We start from the raw sequence: 18,786 nt of genomic DNA, 5'->3' as shown, positions 1-18,786 counted from the left end.
GAGTTTCTCCTCTGAGGGAGCACGGCAGAGGCCCCTAAAAGCTCCTCCTGAGGGAGACAACAATGGGCTACATGAAGCCAGGTGCTTCCTTCCCCTTCCTTCATCATTTCATGGCTGTTGGCAGATTTGGGGAAGTGGAGGCAGAGGAGAAAACATAGCATTTGTTATATCTTTAAAAGAATTCATTCTCTGAATCTTCTCTTTTGCTGTGGATCCAGTGCCTTGGCCATATTGGCCATGTTTAACTGTTGTGTTGGCCCATAATGGCATGAAAAAAAAGTTATAAAATGGTATCTGCTTATAACCTGGAGACACAAAAAAATACATGCTTGTAGAGAAGACAGTAAGTTTCCTGTAGATGTCAAGTCTGTTCCCGCCTACATAGTGCTGCATAGCTGTTGATGGCCAGAGCTTTCAGGCATGATAGTGCAGTGCCAATGAAACAGGGTAAGAGATGATACAAAGGAACAGCCTGATTTTGAGCAAAGAATCATAGGCAGTTGGGCTGCTTGACACTGAGATCCTTCAGGAATGAGTAGTTGTTGGAGAGCGAGAAATTCAACTGAACTGTGGGGAAAGGAGTGAGTGCAGTGACGGAGAAAATAAGACCATGGATCTTTGAGAGATTGTGGAGAAGTCTGGGTGGAGTGGTGATGCTACCTTTCACAGACAATGAGATATGTCTCATTTTCACATTCACAAGGGAGGAATCTGGAAAGAAAGTTTTCACATACATGTGCATACATATGCTTGTCATAAGTGTTACATCAGTTCATGATAGTCACATCATTTCAGTAAAGCCCCCTAAACACAGAGAGGAGCTAAAAAGAAAAGCAAGAATTCTTGTCAATCTGTCTTTTTCCTCTCTTTATGTGATTTTGGGGACTAGATCCTGGCTCACATACCTCTGAGCTACCTCCGTCCTTCACGGCTTCTTAGTATGTTCAGGGCATCACCTGGCTCCTGGAGTAACAGCAGCTTCAAGACTGCCTTGGAGTTATATTTGCCCCCTACGGACTGTGGAAAATAGAGAACACAAATAGTACAAGCCATGCCACCCACAACCCTGATATCCCTCCCTGCCCTCTAGTCTGCCCAGTGATGGAGCAGGGGCACTACTGAACTCTTTAAGGAATCCCAAAGAACTAAAAAGCTCATCGCACAAGACGGCTGTGCGGCCGTTTGAGTTTTTGAGCCTCTTGTACGCCGCTGGCCTTGTGCAAAAAAGCTACACTGAAATAGATTATACTATAATTATATAATATCATCTCATGAATACATGTGTAACTATATAAATACACCAGATTAGCACACAAGATTACATTAAGAACTAAATATTGGAAATAAAACAAAAGTGAGCACATCCTGAATTAGCACAGTGGTGTCAGGATCTGATATTGTGCCTTTGTTTAATACTGTAAATTAAACAGGAAATGTAGTTTAATGTTGTTTATACTTGTAAATAAACAAGTTGTAGATTTCATCACGCTTATTTTATGGAAAATTACTCCACTTATTTTTTTGATTTTTTTTTTTGGTTACAAGAGCTTATGATACCAAATCTTCTGTTTATCTCAGTGATTTTTTTGTGAATGTAAAAAAAAAAATGTATTGTGCAGCCTAACATCCATATCTCTGATTCTGTGAGCATCCCTTTTGTTTGCTGCACACAACATAGTTGTAACAAAGACATTTCTGCTTTTGGAATCTGAAGCATGAAGACGTTCTAAATCTGTGCCCACAGGTAACAATTACTTCACTCATTAATAGATCTCCCTAGTCTTTCATAAAACAACTTTGAAAAGGTCTCTTGGGACAGAGTCGGGAAGTGTGTTTTATGATCATTATTATCGTACTACCTTGGAAATACCTAGTCTAGCTGTTTTAGCCCCAAAGCTAAATTATTTGCACAGACCCAGCAGGTTGCAATGACAGGGAGTGAACCAAAGCCAGCCCCAGTGGGCCCTTTTCATGCACCGGAGGGCTGAATCACATTTTATTCTTTGGCATCAGCAAGTCATAACTAAGAGAAAGGGACATAGCAAGGCTAGAAATGAATAATTTATGTGGGGCATTCAACAGGATATGAGAAATAAAAGATCAAAATGTAAAACCTTGTGGCAATTTTGTGTGTGCATGTATTCAGGAAATTTGCAAATTATTGTTTTAGCTAAAAACAATCATTAAGACAATTTATTAATAGCAGTTCAGCATATTCAAGGCTGGCAGTCAAATGCAGCAATAGCATAAGGAGGCAGGTCTTCACTGAAGTATGTACAGCTTTGCTTACTTTCATGAGTGAGGAATTTTGGTCTTGGATCTGTTGTACTACAGTTAAGTACTCTTTTAATAAATAATTGATAAATTTGTATAAAGATTTGGATTGTTAAAGACAATGCTGCGGAATGAAAAATGTCCCACAGGGAGATCTAGATGATTAACCAAACTATACGACCACTTCACACAGTATTCAGTTTATAAAAAATGTAGGAGTGTTGATCAGTCTGCAATGGGTTATGATAAAAGCATTAAACACAAATGTTCAAGGTCTGTGAAACTGGAGCCTGTCCTTTGGATCCCATGGGTACCAAAGTTTACCACAAACCAGTTAAACTTACTATTCCTTCCTATGAAAAAACAACCTTGATATTCTCAAAATGTTGCTGAAATGGTGTTTCTTACACAACCTAGGGTGTTGTTGAAGGTCTACTGTCCTTTCAAGGCAGAGAGAGGAAAAATACTGGGCGCGCAGACTGGGATTTTCTCAACATGTCCAGACTTTTGCTGGGACTTGGACATGAAAATTCCTAAGGAAACTTGTATGTCATCAAGGAACGTGAGGGAAAATTCAAGGTAAAGAAGGTAGCTGTCTGCTATTCAAGACAAGAAGGGATGGCTTGCCCCAAAGTGTTTGCAGCGCATGTCGAAGTTGTCTACCTCAGGTACTGTGCTTACTTGGTATATCAAAAAGATCTGTCACTGTGTTATATCATCACATCACTCAGAGATGCCACTCAGGCCTTTTTTTAGAAAAACAGACCTCATTTTAGACACCTCAATCAATTTCCCTGTTGCGGCTTTTCCCCTTCAGGCCAAAGCATCCCAATTTCATTACTAATTATTCCTATTACAGAAGTCCCTCAGGTCCTACTCAGACTGCTGTGCTTGGGGGTGTGCTAAAGCAGAACTGGAAACACTCCTGGTACCAAAGAATTTACAATTAATTTAAGGCAGGATGCAACAAGTGGGTATGTGAGACAATAATTACGGTGAGGGGATTGGAAAAGAAACCAGTAGTAGCAACATGTGGTCACATTGATTAGCTCCACACAGCCTAGTGGTTTAGAGTCAGCTGCAATTTTTTTTTTTTTTAGTGCTGAGATATGAACGAATAAAATAGATACAATCATGACTTAGAGCTTAGGCTGTCATGTGCTTTAAAAAATCTGAAAGGTGTGGCTCGCAAAACTCATCAATTATATTTACCCAAGTGTCAGCTGAATTCTTCGTGTTAGGAAGACAGGTGGCTGAGGCTGGGAAAGCTCAAAGGGCTCTGGTACCCTCTGATAAACTGTCAGCAGGGCAGCACTGTTCGGGCTAGTAAGATACTTTTTGTTAACAGCTCTGTAAGATACTCTTCTCCCATGGAGGCTTGGGTAAAAGTTTGGAACCATAAAAATACAGCCTAGAAGGATAAAAGTCTTAAAAATAGTAAAGCTTAGTGAGGAACATTGCTATAAATCACATTGTTGTGGCCCTATCCAAAGTTAAGTGTTTGATTTTCTCCCTCTGGCACTGGGGCCAAAACTTCTGTCTCGCACGGTGTAGGACCAAGATCTTTGTCTACTCAAGTGATGTCACACATTTATCGTTTCTCAGTGGTAATTTAAGTCATGACAGGCAAGGAATTGACCTTTGGCCAATGTAAACTGGCATGGAGCTAGGATAGCTGAGACCATCTGCAGATTTGCCAAGGGAGAAATTTGCTCATTGATTTCATGGGAATTGGGATGGACAATACCACAGAAAGAGAAAATGAAGGATGGTGAAGCCATGTGTTTGCAATATCCCAGCTGCAAGGGAAATGACACATTAGGTTTTCATTTTCAGAGAGAAGGTGTCTTAGCCTGTGGTCATCAAGACAGGTTATTTGGACATGATGGAAAAGTGAAACAAGCTCTGAGACAATATGGCCCCATGGAATCTACTAAAACTAAGAAAAGTGATCTGCAAGAAACTGAAAGACGAAAACCATATTTATGTCTGCTACCCAATATAATTTAATGTAGCAAGTAGCAAATACTCAGACTGAATGTATGAGAGTAGAAACAGTGCAGGTATTAATATATCTGCTCTTCCCACAGGCTGGCAAGCAGCCTAAATCCACTGCTACCTGAAATTATGCCAACCTGTTCAGCACATCTGAATTTAAAACTAATCTCTTATTTACAATCAAAGCATCTACAAAGCTGGTGCTTGTAATGGGTTTTATTATACTGCATTAAAGATTGTTGTTGAAATTTGCATTTCCAATGACCAATTAGTATATTTATTTATTAGAATTTAGTCATGCTATTTCTAGTAAATGAAATGTAGTGCATAAGAACATAAATAGGATTATTAGCTACATTCCTCTCTTTCCTCTTTTATGGGCTTCATTATTTTTGCACAAATGCCAGGATTTTTTTCTGTGAAAAATTAAGTTTGCATGAAGACTTGCCCACTCTCAAAAGCTGTAATGACATTCAGTGTGATTGCAAGTTATACCACATTAAAAAAGACATTTCTCTGAGAGCAGTGGTTAAAACCCAGACGCCTACATTTATTTACATTTGCAATGCTTGTGCCATGTGTATAGTGATACAGTGAACTGCTAACTTTTGGAATGAAAATAACTTGTGTCTGTGTTAAATGTCACAGGAAATTGTAGCACTGATTAATAAGTAAAGAATACATAATTAGAAAAAAAGTTGCTCCTTGTAAAACTGCTGTGTGTGTTTAAATTCTCATTCATTTTTTCAAAGAATGAGCAGATTAAAATAAATAGATGGATCACGTAATGAAATTTGCTCTCTCCTTTAATGTGAGTGTTCAGATTTCAGGATAACATTGTTCCTTAACAATTTATTTAAAACAGGAGACAGAATATTTCCATCGTTACCTGGTTTATTAAGCTTCCACATATGAAGAAAAAAATGTTTTGCCTCAAAATTACAGTTAATATGAATTAAATGACAGCCTGAGTGACTAGAGAGTAGAAGTTTCTAATTAAAGCTTTGGAAAGTATTTCTTCATATTTTCATTGGTTAGGAGTCTGCAAATAACAAAAATTGGGATAACAAATGAAAGAGACGAGAATCATGAGATCCTGCTCCAGACTGGAAAATTCTCAAAGTTTAGGACTTTTGTTTCAGCTCCCTGTTTCTCTTGCCTCTTGCAGCATCTCCTTCCCTGGTGCTTTACACATGAAGGTGTTGGTGTGCTTTTCAAACATGAATAAAATGTAACAATATGTAGAGATGAGACTAACTAGATCCTTTCCTCAGAAAGTTATACTAAGGCCAATGTCTTAGTCTCCAAATGCTAGAAAAACCAGTGTTATCACAGAAGCTTTGTGAGCCTTGATGCTGATCAGAAGTGCTTCTCTTAATAAAGCCTTCAAAACAAGTGGACCTATTCCAGGATAAGTTCTACATCTGAAAAAAGCTTTTTTGAACCTTTAGACATATGGAACCCGGAGAAGTATTATTTACATAAATTGATTTGTAATGTACCTGTAATGAACTATTTTAACTAGAAATGGTTAAACTGGTTGTTAAAAAAAAAAGGAGACACTGATACACTTCTGTGTACTTATAATTTGAGATAGTTGAGATTGCTTTTTGGCAGAGAGAAAGTGAAGGTTTGATAGGATGGATGGCAGTTTTAAAGAGAGATCTCTTTTTACCTCTATTTCATAATGACAGTATATTTTCACTAACACTATACTGAAAACCAGCTTCACAAAAGTCTACAGCTGTGAATGGCATCAAGAATATAATGTACTCTCTGCAAATCAGGGTTCTCTTTCTTCCTTTTTTATTGTAATCAGGTAAGAGGGTCTTGCTTGAATTCAAGCACCAGGTCACCTTTGCTGGGTAATTCAAGTAGTTTATTGTTTCTCCATAGCAGCCAGGTTGCAACCAGAGCAACACTGCCATTTCTTATCTAATCTCTCTCTTTGCTCACTTCAAGGAAGTATTAGGGAACATGACATTTGAACACTAAGAAGTGCTCCTTGCTTCACTTCCTATATCACTATGAGCCAAAAAATCATGAAGGACAACTCTTATTTACATTCAAAACTGATTTTTTTTAATGAGATCTGAGTTTTAGCATGCATATTCGAAGCCATTAGTCTCTTTACCTGTAAAGGTAAGCTGAAATCATTTAGTCATGAAAACAACCAGAGAGAAAACAATGCAGCAAAGCCATGTTTAGATTTAAAGATGATGTTCAAATAGATCATCATGAAAGAAATTTTTGGAGTTCAAAGCACTAAGCAAGTCCTTTGCCCTTGACAACCATTACCCACATTTTTGCCAATCATTTCACTACATGGATCTGAAAACAGACGTGACTCTACTGGTAAAGCTCTGATAAAATCATCCAGGATGCTTTTCATGTTGGCTGCCAGAGCTTCCAAGTGACTACTGTGATGTTTCCAGTGGTCATTATGAGCTGCCTTGGAGAAGTGTCCTATCAAGTAAGCAAACTTCCTGTTATTGAACGCGCACCATCTATGTAAACCTTGATGTACTGTCCACACTTCACGTAATTCCCGTTTAACTTCAAGTGCATTGACATGTGCTCTGACCACTGCCAGCTTGGTAAGCAGTGACAAAACAAAATATCTTCCAGCACCTCACTTTGAAGTGCTTATCACGCATGCAGGCAAGTTGGCGACAGCAACAGTGACAGTAGACTTGTCTCACTGCAAGGTAGAAGCTTATTTTGAACATCTCGATCTATTTTCTGAATCCAGTGAGAGTGGTGTTGTCTGAGGGAGGCATTAAATCAGGTTTATTGTCTGACTTTCCAGTCAGTTTTGCTGACAGTCTGTTTTTTCTTGCAGGTACAAAGAAGTCTTCTGTGACAAAGCAAAGTTTTCTGGCTTCAGCAATATGGTATATCAAATGAGAAGACACTTTAAAGATTACAGCATTCACTTAAGTAGCTAAATAGATAGTTTCCTGTTTCATTGTCAGCTTGCTGACTCAATGCTCTTTTCTTTTTGAAACGATTTAAGATAGTAAAGATGATCATCAGATTATGGAAAGACTTCGTAACACGAGGCACAAAATCATTAACAACTTAATCTGAATTAATTTCACTTGAACTTGGGCTATATCTACCCTGTCTCTTTTCCAGGTCTGCTACAGGTTTGCTTTTAGTTTCCTTCTAGGAAAGCAAGTCGTACAGACGTCACCTGCCTATCTATATTCAGGTTGTGTTGGCAATTTATCATTGTTGAATGATACTAAAGCATTTTTTCGCCTTGCAATTGTGTTTGAGCTCAGGCTTCACACTTTCCATCTAAAGTTACAGATCCACTGCCATGCCTGAAACAGCAGCCAGTCTGGAAGAGAAACATACGACTGGTGGAAAACTGGTAATACTATTGTAAAATATTACGCAATGGCCAATACAACATCGGTGCAGAGGGAATATCCTGTTCTTCCCCACGCCACATCGGTGCCAGCCTGAAAACAGTGCGAATGGCCAGAATGAATGAATTTAAGCGTTATAAGCACCCAGATGCTCCATACGCATCTGAGCCTGGAAACGAGAGGACAGTGACAGAGGCAGGAAGCTGCTGATGCACTCCCATCTGGCCTTGCTTTGCTTGGCTCCCCACCCAGCTAAGAATTTCATGCAGCTTTTGGAAATACTTGGAAACTTTCAGGCAAAGACTTCTGAGTAGCTTAGGACCTTGCCAGTGCCATAGGGTTTCTTTAGATATGGAGTCTTTTGGACCATTCCATACTGAGCTGTCTCTATGGAAAGTATATTTCTTAGTTACCTTTCTCAAACCCCTCAGCAGTAGTCCCTTCGATTCTTAGGGACCACAGATGAAAAACCATGGAGCACAGATCCTTGTTATTCATGTGGAATCTCTGTGGTTTTAGGTACACCCGTTTGGATGTTATTGTGAGGCTTTCTTGTTTAGCAGGGCTGAAGGAGCTGGTGCTGTGAAGAGTGGAAAAATGGTAGAGGACATCTCTGCTGGTACTGACCCGCCAATCCCTCCCATGCTTCCATCTGTAGACCATGCTCCTTTCCTCCCTGCAATTTCCTGACAGCTCCGCCATTAGCAGAAAGCTGGTGGAGATCTGATTGAAGATTCTCCTGGTGGTAAGCACAGGAATACTTATGCGCATCCTGCGTGGTTGCTTCCCATACTGCATTCACACAGTATTAAATCTGCTTCTGGGTTTTCTGTGGGCAAGGCACTCGTTTCATTTCCATTGACTGGTCTTGTAGTATTACTGACACGGCTCATGATATTGGCAAGAATCACAGCAGAGAGAAGACACTGACTGGATTTAGCTACTTCACAATTTTTCCTGTCCCTTGCCTAGAACCACCTGCCTGTTCCTGGATATGTTTTCCTTTCTTACCTTCAAAGCTTTACCTAATACATTTCTGGTCAGGGTAGTGTCAATTTAGAAGGAAGCTAAGGTTTTATACATTTAAGGAGACTGGGGTAAAAGAGTGCATTAGTGAGGAGAAAGGGAATTCTTCTAAAATGGAGTGCTTTAGGGCTTGGGGGACAGGAAAATTGAAAAACATTGGATTTGGGGCTGAGAGAAGTTTTGGAATCTCAGTGCTGGGTCAGACTGTTGAGGAGCTGGAGGAGGCTCAGGTCAGAGTCAGCAGAAGTTGTGATTGCCTCTGACATCCTCCCCTTTTGAGTATTTTTAACTCAGACTCCAGGTCCAGAATGCACACACACACACGCATGCACACATTCACACTGCTCTTCATTTTCTTTGCTGCTGTCAGAAATACGGTCCTACCCCTAATTACTTCTTGGCCAGCTTGTAAAATTGTTCTCATCCCTAAAAATACAGCAAAGTTTCCCCTTATTTCAGTCCATCTGTCAATGAACATTTGCATTCATTTAACACACTGGTGTATCCGATTTGGACAGGAATGTTGGCCCAAAGGTGGGAGAGATTTAATTTTACCAGAAACTATCTCACTTTCGTTCATGTTAGCAAGATCCCATAAGAGGTTTTTTAAGTGGCAGCTATTTACCCAACAGTAATTTCATAAAATTCAAAAGAACTGTATTAAAACCAGATAATTTTCCAGTTCAGGGTAGGTCCTTCAGATGCAGCTGTCAATTTTACTGTAGACAGACGCCAGTTGAAAACTAAAGGAAACAGACACGATTCTCAAACTCTTCTATACCTCCCTTCAGGCAGTTATGCACATTCTTTGTGGAAACTACTCTGTTGCAAAAGAAGACGGAGAAGTGCTACTTATTTTTTTCAATGTCATTTAAAAATACTATGAATACTATTTTATACTCTTGTATAAAGCAAAACCACACAGAGTACTTATGTGGAATATTAAGACAAAATTTCTAGTACTGTAGATTTTGAAGTCTAAGCTGAAGTTTATTCAGTGTATGAACTTTTTCATATCCTATGCACAAGTATTATTGATGTACAACTACAAATCTGAAGAGATTAAGTAGTCAGAGGCATAACTTCATTATCTTTCTCCCTCTATTTTGTCTAGTCCCTTCTATATGATTGCTAAAGAGAATACATTCGATTGTATGTCTCAACATATTTTAGGTGGTATAGAGGTTTTCAGATTTATGAACAACAATTTTACAAGAACATATGCTCTCTCAAGTAGAGTTAAAACCCCCTGGAGTTTCTTCATAGCATAGAGTTCATAATCTGAAATATAATATGCAAAGAACAACTGTCTATCTTCTTTGGAAGCGAGTGTCTAAGCCTGTTGCAACTTCAAAGGTTGGAACACTAATTTTTAACCTCTCTAATTCTGAACAATAGGTCTGGACTACAACAGTCAAATTTTTGGCCAGTTATTTAAGATTTAACAAAAACTATTACTGCCTCCTTATTTCCCTTTATTTCAAGAATGGGCTTTAATCTACACCTTATATTCAAACACACTGGAAATGTGGAGGTGCCTATTTTTGATTGGGATACATATCTTGAGTCTGGCGCCACCTCTGCTAATACTTTTATAAAATATTATTACAGAAGTTTTGAAATTTGTTATTCTTGTTAACACTGTGGTTATGAGTGCAAACCAAATAAAAATCACGTTAGGCCTTATTCAAAGACAGAGGAGCAGACAGTCCTGCTCCAAAGAATGAGCCAAGTAGAGTGAGAAAATGAGTAGAGCCAAGAAAACTAGGTTCTCTGTGTTAGCATTTACAAATAATTGTATGAAATTATGTTGACCGAGTTTCTATATTTTGTAAAATTTTGCTGGTTCACCATCAGTTTGCATGTATACAGCTGCTGATTTATTTCATTTCAAAGCAGGTTATTTACCAGTTTTTCCCGCTATGAGGTGAGCTATAATAGTCCATAAATCTCCAACTCTCCTGGCTTTTTATGAAGAGCAGACATGATATAGTGACTTTCTAGACTTCATAAACGGTTGCTGCATTTTTAAAGCCTTGTTGATTTGTAAGGGATCTTCGCTGTCACATTCTTCCAATCATAGAATTCCAGTTAATAAATTGTGTCAGTACAGAGAATAGATCTTCCAGATGAATTAGAAAATGAAGACTATTGAGTGAATAGCTTGTTGCTAAGGAATCTACCAAAAATGTTGTTGAAGAACATATTCAAACTCTTGGTAGACTAGATCTCACTTTTCTGTATCTATTTCTTCTTTTTAAGCCATGTTTTGGGAGGTATTATATAGCTTTAGCACTATGTGAATTTTCAAGGAACTAATTTATTTAGCAATGGTTGTTACCCATCCTACATAGAGAGATAATTTGTGGTGAAGTTAGAAGAAGCGCCAAACAGAAATCCCAACTCTAAACTCAGAGAAAAATTTAAACCTATCTTCTGCAGCTGCCTGACAAAACTGTGAAACTGTAACCTTGGAATATTTCAAAATGTCTGCATCTAGATCAAGACTTGACACTCTAATTCCTCCTTATTTTAATCATGCTGGGTGATTCATGGAAATTTAGAGTTATTCTACAATAACCGTTGCTAATATATATTCTCACATGAATTTCTATAATCTTTCTTTAATTTCCAATATAAATTTCAGTGCCTCAGATCTTTGGTTTGAAGGTAGCAATGTTCTTATACCGTCCCATGTTTATGTGCTTCACAGTTTATGAGAATTATAATATTCATACTAATATTAGTAATATTTCTTTCTATAATGAAACCCAGCAACCAAGTGTAAGAACTACTCACATAGAAGTGACTGATTTAATGGTTATAGTGCGATATGGGTGGCTGCCACAACATACTGGTTTTTTTTGTAAAACTGACGTTTAGAAAGAGACTTTCTGGGGAAAAATAAGACATGAGAAAGCATAACTGGTAGTGGTTTGTGTGAATTTGGAATCCATTTCATGCAGAGTCAAATGTTTGTTGGGTTTTTTTTCCCCTAAATGTGATTTTTAAAATGTTTGTTTTCCTTTATTTTTTCTTAAAACATGGCTTTTCAAATGTCATCATTTTCCTATGATAACCTCTACTGTGACTTCAAGCCCAAGCATGCAGAGAGCAGTGCCATCTTTGGAATCCTTTGAATCTCACCTGGCATAATTTGCCATAGATAACTAAACGATGACAATTTATGCTAGCTAAGCATTTCTATCAAGGTTTGTTTCTTTCTGTTATTTAAGATAAAATCAAAACTATCAGCCTTTTCTTTATACATATAAAGACAAGGTGTTTTGAAAAGCAGTATTTATTCCATCCATGAATTGCCTCTACTAAACATAGGAAGATATGCCTTTCAATTGGCTAATACACTTAAAATCATCTAGACTATCAGAGTGGCTGCAGGTTTTACAATTTTCTTTATGTACATTAATGTGCATAATTCCTTATTTTGTTCTTTTTTGGATGCTAATGACATGCAGGTATTATGATTTTCATTACATTACCTAGGGTGTGTAATCAAGCAGTTTCCATAGCAAGAGTTTTTCAGCCCTATCACAGTTGGTAGTTTCTTTACATTGTCTAACTTCCCTTCACTGTCTACAGTCTAAATTATCTTTTTTTGTACAATTTATCTCTGGAAATTAGCATACCCTACTGATTTTTAACAGCCAGCCACTTCTTTGAGATATCGCTTTGACCTCCTCTTGACAAGCTTGGCACTGTAAGTAACGCAATACTCACAGGATTGTAACTTCCTATGGCAGCCATAGCTAAGCTCATGACTGTGTGTGATGAATGTTTTGGACCTACTCAGCTAGCAAAATGGTATTAAAGAAAGATAATATTTTGATCAGTCAGCTGTACAAGAAAAACTCTACAAGATTACCAAATTTCTGAATCTTTGTAAAATGTGGGTTTTAAAGTATTTCTTTCTTAAGGGTTTAAATGTGTATTAGTTTTTTTGTTGTAGTAATATAGATATACATGTGTACATACAACACACACATCCTGATAATTGCCTAATCAATTGTTATTAATTATTTCATTTTTACACCTGCAAAGAGTTGGAGGGATGAAGCCATGAATGAAAGATTTCAAGATTCCTATATATAACTTTTACAAAAGGATTTTTAATGAACCCCTTGCATAAATTTTAGGCAACAGAATACACTCTTGCCACATCTGTTGGCAGGTTGAGCTACAATATCCAAAGAATTTGGGAAAAGAAAAAATCTCTTAGGCATATGAGTCCCAAATTATAAAATAATTTTGCTTCAGATGTAAAAGCCAGATTAACTCATGGCAGCTGGCTTGTAAATGTATTAAATGGACAGAGGCATAGTGAACGTCCTTCAAGATGAATTTCTTGTCATCTTTTCTTGTGAAAAGAGGTTTATGCCATCCCTTCAAAATCTGTAGGGTATCCTATTTTTTTAGTCTCAAAAATATATTTGGTTTTCTTTGAAGATGAATAAAACTGAGATGCTATTATATTCAGTTCCTACTTTGCAGCATCCAGAAATTCCTTTGCTATTAATATACCAGAGAAACAGATTTCTTTGATTTTTTTCAGTTTAGAAGATCAAAAGCTGTCAGAAATTGTTTCAAGAGAAAAATAAATCTTTGAGAAGTTGGATTTGAAATAATGAGTCTCCAGCATGTTGCATATACGGTACTTAGAACTGTTTAATGGAAGATGCTGCTATAATTGTGGGGTTTGCCTCTTTACAAGTATCACTCACCTAGAAGATATTTCAATATTAGTTTTGCTTTTTCTGAAAGTAGTTATTAGAAAATTGGATATTAATGGCATTCTTTTTTGTAACTTCTTGCAAATACTTAATCGAGTAAAAGAAAAAAGCAACACATGTTTAGATTAAGAGGAAAAAGTCTTAAAAACAATTTGGAAGTCTGCACAGACTTTTGTCTTCATGTAAAAGCTTTACTTTTTTTCATTAATATTTTTGTATTTAGGGAAACTGATCATTACGCAGACATGAAATAGCACATTGTTGCTGCTTTATTTGCTATGGAAGCACTGTGGCGTGCCTAGTGTGGTTTGTGGATATCAGTCTTTGTACTAACTGCCCATCAGATAGGACTGCAACAGCTCTAATGTATGCACAAAGTCCTTGCTGTGTCAGAGAATCATATAGACATTAAAACTTGGAAGCCTTGGTTTGTATTAATATCATCAAGAAACCAAACTCAATTATTTGGTTTGTATTAACATCATCAGGAAACCAAGCCTGATTTGGTTTGTATCAATAACATCAAGAAACACGGTGTGAAGATATCTGTCCTGTAAGGGCTGAAAGAGCAAGTAGTAAAAAAGGAGCTGAAACAAGACGATTAAATATTGATAAACACTAGACCCATTTGGAAATAGCCTTGAATGCGTACAGCCTAGCCTGCAGCTAAAGATTAAGATGTCATTGTGGCTTTCAACTTTTTCATCAGTAAAGCTCTAAATCAATTCTAAACCTATAACCCATCTCTATTATTCTACATTTACAACAGCCCATTGGGAACAATATACACAAATTCATCACCAAGAAAATGTCTAATGATTGTGCTGGCAAATAAATAAGTCAAACATGCTTTTTTGGAAGGGGAGTGAATATACTTTTACTTCCAAATTAAAATATTTAGTGCTTTATAAAGCAGTTGCTATTTAAACTGCCAATAATGTTTAACATGAATTTACTCACCACTGCCTATCCTCATACTGTATAATTTATAACACTAAGCCCTTTCAATACTCCAAAATGCCAGATAAACTTTTCTCATTTGCTCTTAATTTGGTCACGCAGGATAATACCAACATCTGAAGGCTCTTTAAACTGCTTTTTAAAATGCATTCCTGAAAGCACCACCAATGCCACCTCTGCTCCTTGTCATCTTCCATAATTATTTCCAATCCAAAGCGGTCCTTAATGCGCTTATTAATCTGGCATTCTCCTCAGTGTGAAGCACATTCAGCTCTATTAATTTTTAAAAACCCTTTTTTATGGGGGACTGCAGATGCTTGGCTATTACTGAAAAGCTATTAGAAGTTAACACCTTTCTCTCCCCAGGGACTGGCATCATCCTATGCTTCCAAATGCCACCCTATTTTACATTATCAGCTGCTAAGACTAAGTATTAAAGACTTTTTTTTTCACTTCTGAACTGTTAATGCTATTATTAGCTAATGGCAGAGTTCTGTGTAATGTATAGATACGTGTACGCTCTCAATGTCTACAGCATATGGGGTTTTATTTATCTGCCTTTGAACAATGAGGCTTTAGAAGAAAACTCACAGGTAAACAACCACTGATCTTATTCCCAGGGGCTGAGATTATTTTTGCCTTTTCTTGACTTGGATGTTACGATCAGGCCAATATTTAGAAGAAAAAACATGAAAGAAATGAAGCCATCACCCATCAAACCACAAACCAGCTTGTTCTGTGGGGAACTCTTTCCCTTTTAGAGAGTTATTTTGTCTTAGTGAAACACAAACCTTCCTGGAAGGACTGGGAGCTAAAAGTGCTGAAAAAATGTTACAGAATGCTATTTCTGGGCTGGTAGCAAATATTAGAACTGACAGGGTTTTTCATTTTCTGAAAGAGCTTTAAGTCCCAGCTATTCATCTCAGGATCTGGCTGCTTTTGTGAAAACAGGACAGAGTTCAGTCTCAAGGATGGGCTCTTCTGTTCATGGTTACCAGGAGTTTTTAAGAAGCAAACCACTAAGATACGACGGAGAGGTGCGTAAGTCTGCGTCTGTATTCTGTGATGGCAGCATTTGCAATGAAATTCACCCTCCTGTTAATTCTCACTCAGAATCTCAGCTTTTAACTGAGTAATGCACAAGGAGGAGAAACCAGTCCAGCATTGGCTCTTCTGACCATTTTGAGCTGTGATGACTAAAGACAACAAACTGAACGTACTATCAAAAAAAATAGCACAGATAATATGATACTGTCTTATTAGTAAATATTCTGTACTAAATTTAGTAAAAATCTATGTTAAAAATTCTCCAAAGCTGCAGAACAAGTGTCTCCAGAAAACTGCAGAATGTTTGACAGCAACATAAAATTTAGGTCTAACCTGCCATGGGAGATACAGGAGCCAGAACACGAACCTGGATATTTGCACAGCAATTAATGGGGTTTCCTGTCTCAAAGTCAGGCCACTGTAAAGGCTGGAGGGGAGGAAGGGTCTCTCCAAAATTCTGGCAAGTGTTGTGAAGGGAGTTGCCACAATTCTGATAATATTTGAGCTTTAGCTATTATCTATTAATATTTTTATTCATTAGCACCTGAAGGACTCAGTGAAGACTAGGGCACCAGCTCATGGATGGTGTAGACAAAGAAGAGAGTTCTTTCCTAGAAAACTGTGTGCTTTCTCTTCATATAAATATGTATAACACACAGAGAACAGACCAGTTTAAGATGTTGGTTAAAGTATGGTCTGAATGTGAGGCTGGTCAGCAGTGAACACTTGCTGTGGCCCTTGCGAAACAAGAGTTGACAGTAGATGTGTATCCTTACTATGGGGAAAGAATTCCCAATGGTCCTTTATTAGCATTAATGCCATCTTCACTAGCATCTTGGGAAATACAAAGATTATATCAGCTTCATGCGTAAACCAGGGAAAACCCTACCTTCTGGCAGGGGCTGCCTCAGAAAGCCATCCAAAATTGGGTGCAGATGAGGATTTGCCTGGAGAGGCAGGATGCAGGGCAGGAGGACGCACAGCACGGTGCTTGGTGCCCCCAGCCACTGCAGATGGGGTATGTAACAAGTGCCCCAGCGCCTAGGTGAACTTGTTCCTGCCATTTTCCACCTTGGCAGCTTTTTGGTTGGACTCAGTGGTCACAGCTGGACACAGTGGAAAAGTAGCTCAGAAGCACCTTCCCCCTCTGCTGCATGAAGAACAACGTCACCAGAGCGCAGAATGGAGCTCCCAGTCTGCAGGGCAGCCATTTGGACACTCCCAGTGAGAACCAAAACAACTTTAAAAGATAGACCTGTCTTGCTACAAATCACGATGGCCCTTCTTTAAATGGCTGCCAAGAAGTCCTAATGTATCCTACTTCAACATTTGCTGTGGTGTGTGCCTCGGCTTTTGATTACTTTCACTTTTTCCTTTGTTATTTTATGAGACATTTGTGCAAAATCCAAGTTGCCAATTTCTGTCCTTCCAGATTTATGGAAGCACGTCACTGTGTTCAAATAACAATGCTGGAAAATAAAGTGGAAACAATGACACTAGAGAAAATTATGAATTAATTATGCTTTAAAACATACAGTGACAAAGCTGGGACACTCTGACCTGAGCTAGTGTCAGCCTAGAGAAAAAGCCCTGAGGAGTGGTGGCTGCTTTAACCGAGAATTTGCTGGCAGTTTTTTGTTTCCCTGACAAAAGTAAATCTGGTGCTGAGCACCTGAAGCATCTCAGCCAGGTCTGTGGAGGTTTAAGAAATGTGGAATGGAGACATTGATGCTACTTAATTTTTTCAACCAAAAAAAGCCATTAATTTTTTAAAGAAAAGTTTTTCAGAAAAAAAGATGTTAGAAAATCTGAGTTGAGTACAAGCCTGAGCTCTACCTTAAATGTATGTCCTCTTTCACTGTGCAACATTATTAATGTTCCAAATACTGGAAAGCTCTTTGGAAGATTAGGAAGACATGCGATTAGTTGGTCCTCTTAAATATATATTATATGCTCAATAGACCTGAACTGTTCCCATAGTGTCACTTCAGCCCATCCCACAATTGCCTTATTAGTGCATGCGCTTTTCCATTAGTGAAGTGGTTTCCTTGATTATTTTGTCGAACCATATCCACTTCCAGAAATCAGGAACCATGTATAAAAAGTGCAAACGCACTTTATGGTAACTCAGCTTGGGCTGTCCCATTGCCATTTCTAACGGTCTGTGCAAGCCCAGAGCAAAGAACAGTCCAAACCTTTGGTCCAGCCCAGGGTAACTGGCACAAGGAGAGCATTTGAGAGTTGGCCGAAACCTGGTGAGGCTCGGAGGTCTCCCAGCACGTCCCTGGTTGTTGCTCAGGCCCCAGGTGCTCAGGCTGTGCGTGGGGCAAGCTGCGTACAGCCGTGGCCGTGGGCTGTGCCTGCTCATCTCTGCCTTTGCCCAACCCGTCCAGTGTCCACGAGGGCTTGAACACTTCGGTGCTTTTCTTTTCTGAAAAGACTGGGCCAAAGTACATGATTCTTTGCAAACATAACACCACACAAGCTATCGGCTTAAATTACAGTAGCCTGAAGCCTGCTTATTCGGCTGGCCGTGTTTCCAAGGGGCTGTAACAGCAGCTGGGCATTTGCAAGGCGCAGGATCATATCCCAGTGGTTTCTTCCCCCTGCAAAGCAGCCCGGGAGGAGATGCATGTCAGAGAGGTTCCTTCCCAGGGACCCTGCTTCCCAAGGGAATAGTAAAGACGTTCAAGTTTTGACGTGAAAAAACTCATTAACTCCAACAAATTTGGGGTGGCTTTGTGCTGATTAAATTATTTGCCCAGTCCTATTGAACGCTGAATAAATGTAGTCATTCAAATGTTGGATAGTTAGTAAAAGCACTTTTTCCTCTCTAAAGGTGTAATTCTTTTGCATGAGATTTAGAGAGCAGATATTGACAGAAGAATAGATAATAGATAATTGATGTCAAAGGCTGAATAAGAAAGTTGTCGATCAGCCAGAGTATAAGTTATCTCTCTATGTAAAGTAATATAAAGTAATGATGATTTATTGCTTGAAAAAGTTGCTAGATTGAAAAAATTCTTTGGAATTGCCGGTGAATGCAGATTGATTTTTCTAAAGAACTCTACCCAGACCTATTTCTCTTCCAAAAGAATACTGCTGGTTCTTATTATATGTATTTTACAAAATTGCATTTCTAAAAAGTTATACCATCAGAACACCAAACATCCCATTTTTAATACCCATGGAAAGAGGAATCTTTTCGGTTGTCTAATTTGATACAGTAAGGAGATAAGAAAAGATGTGATTCGGCTTTACAATATCTTTTAGGTGCACTGCATCACACAACCTATAGCAGTTTCACCTATTAAACCTCAAGGAAATATGATAAAATGCTTTGTAAAAATAGCAAT

The sequence above is a fragment of the Gymnogyps californianus genome, chromosome 6 (genome assembly GCF_018139145.2).
Source record: "Gymnogyps californianus isolate 813 chromosome 6, ASM1813914v2, whole genome shotgun sequence".
NCBI lineage: Eukaryota > Metazoa > Chordata > Aves > Accipitriformes > Cathartidae > Gymnogyps > Gymnogyps californianus.
This window is presented reverse-complemented; position numbering follows the sequence as displayed.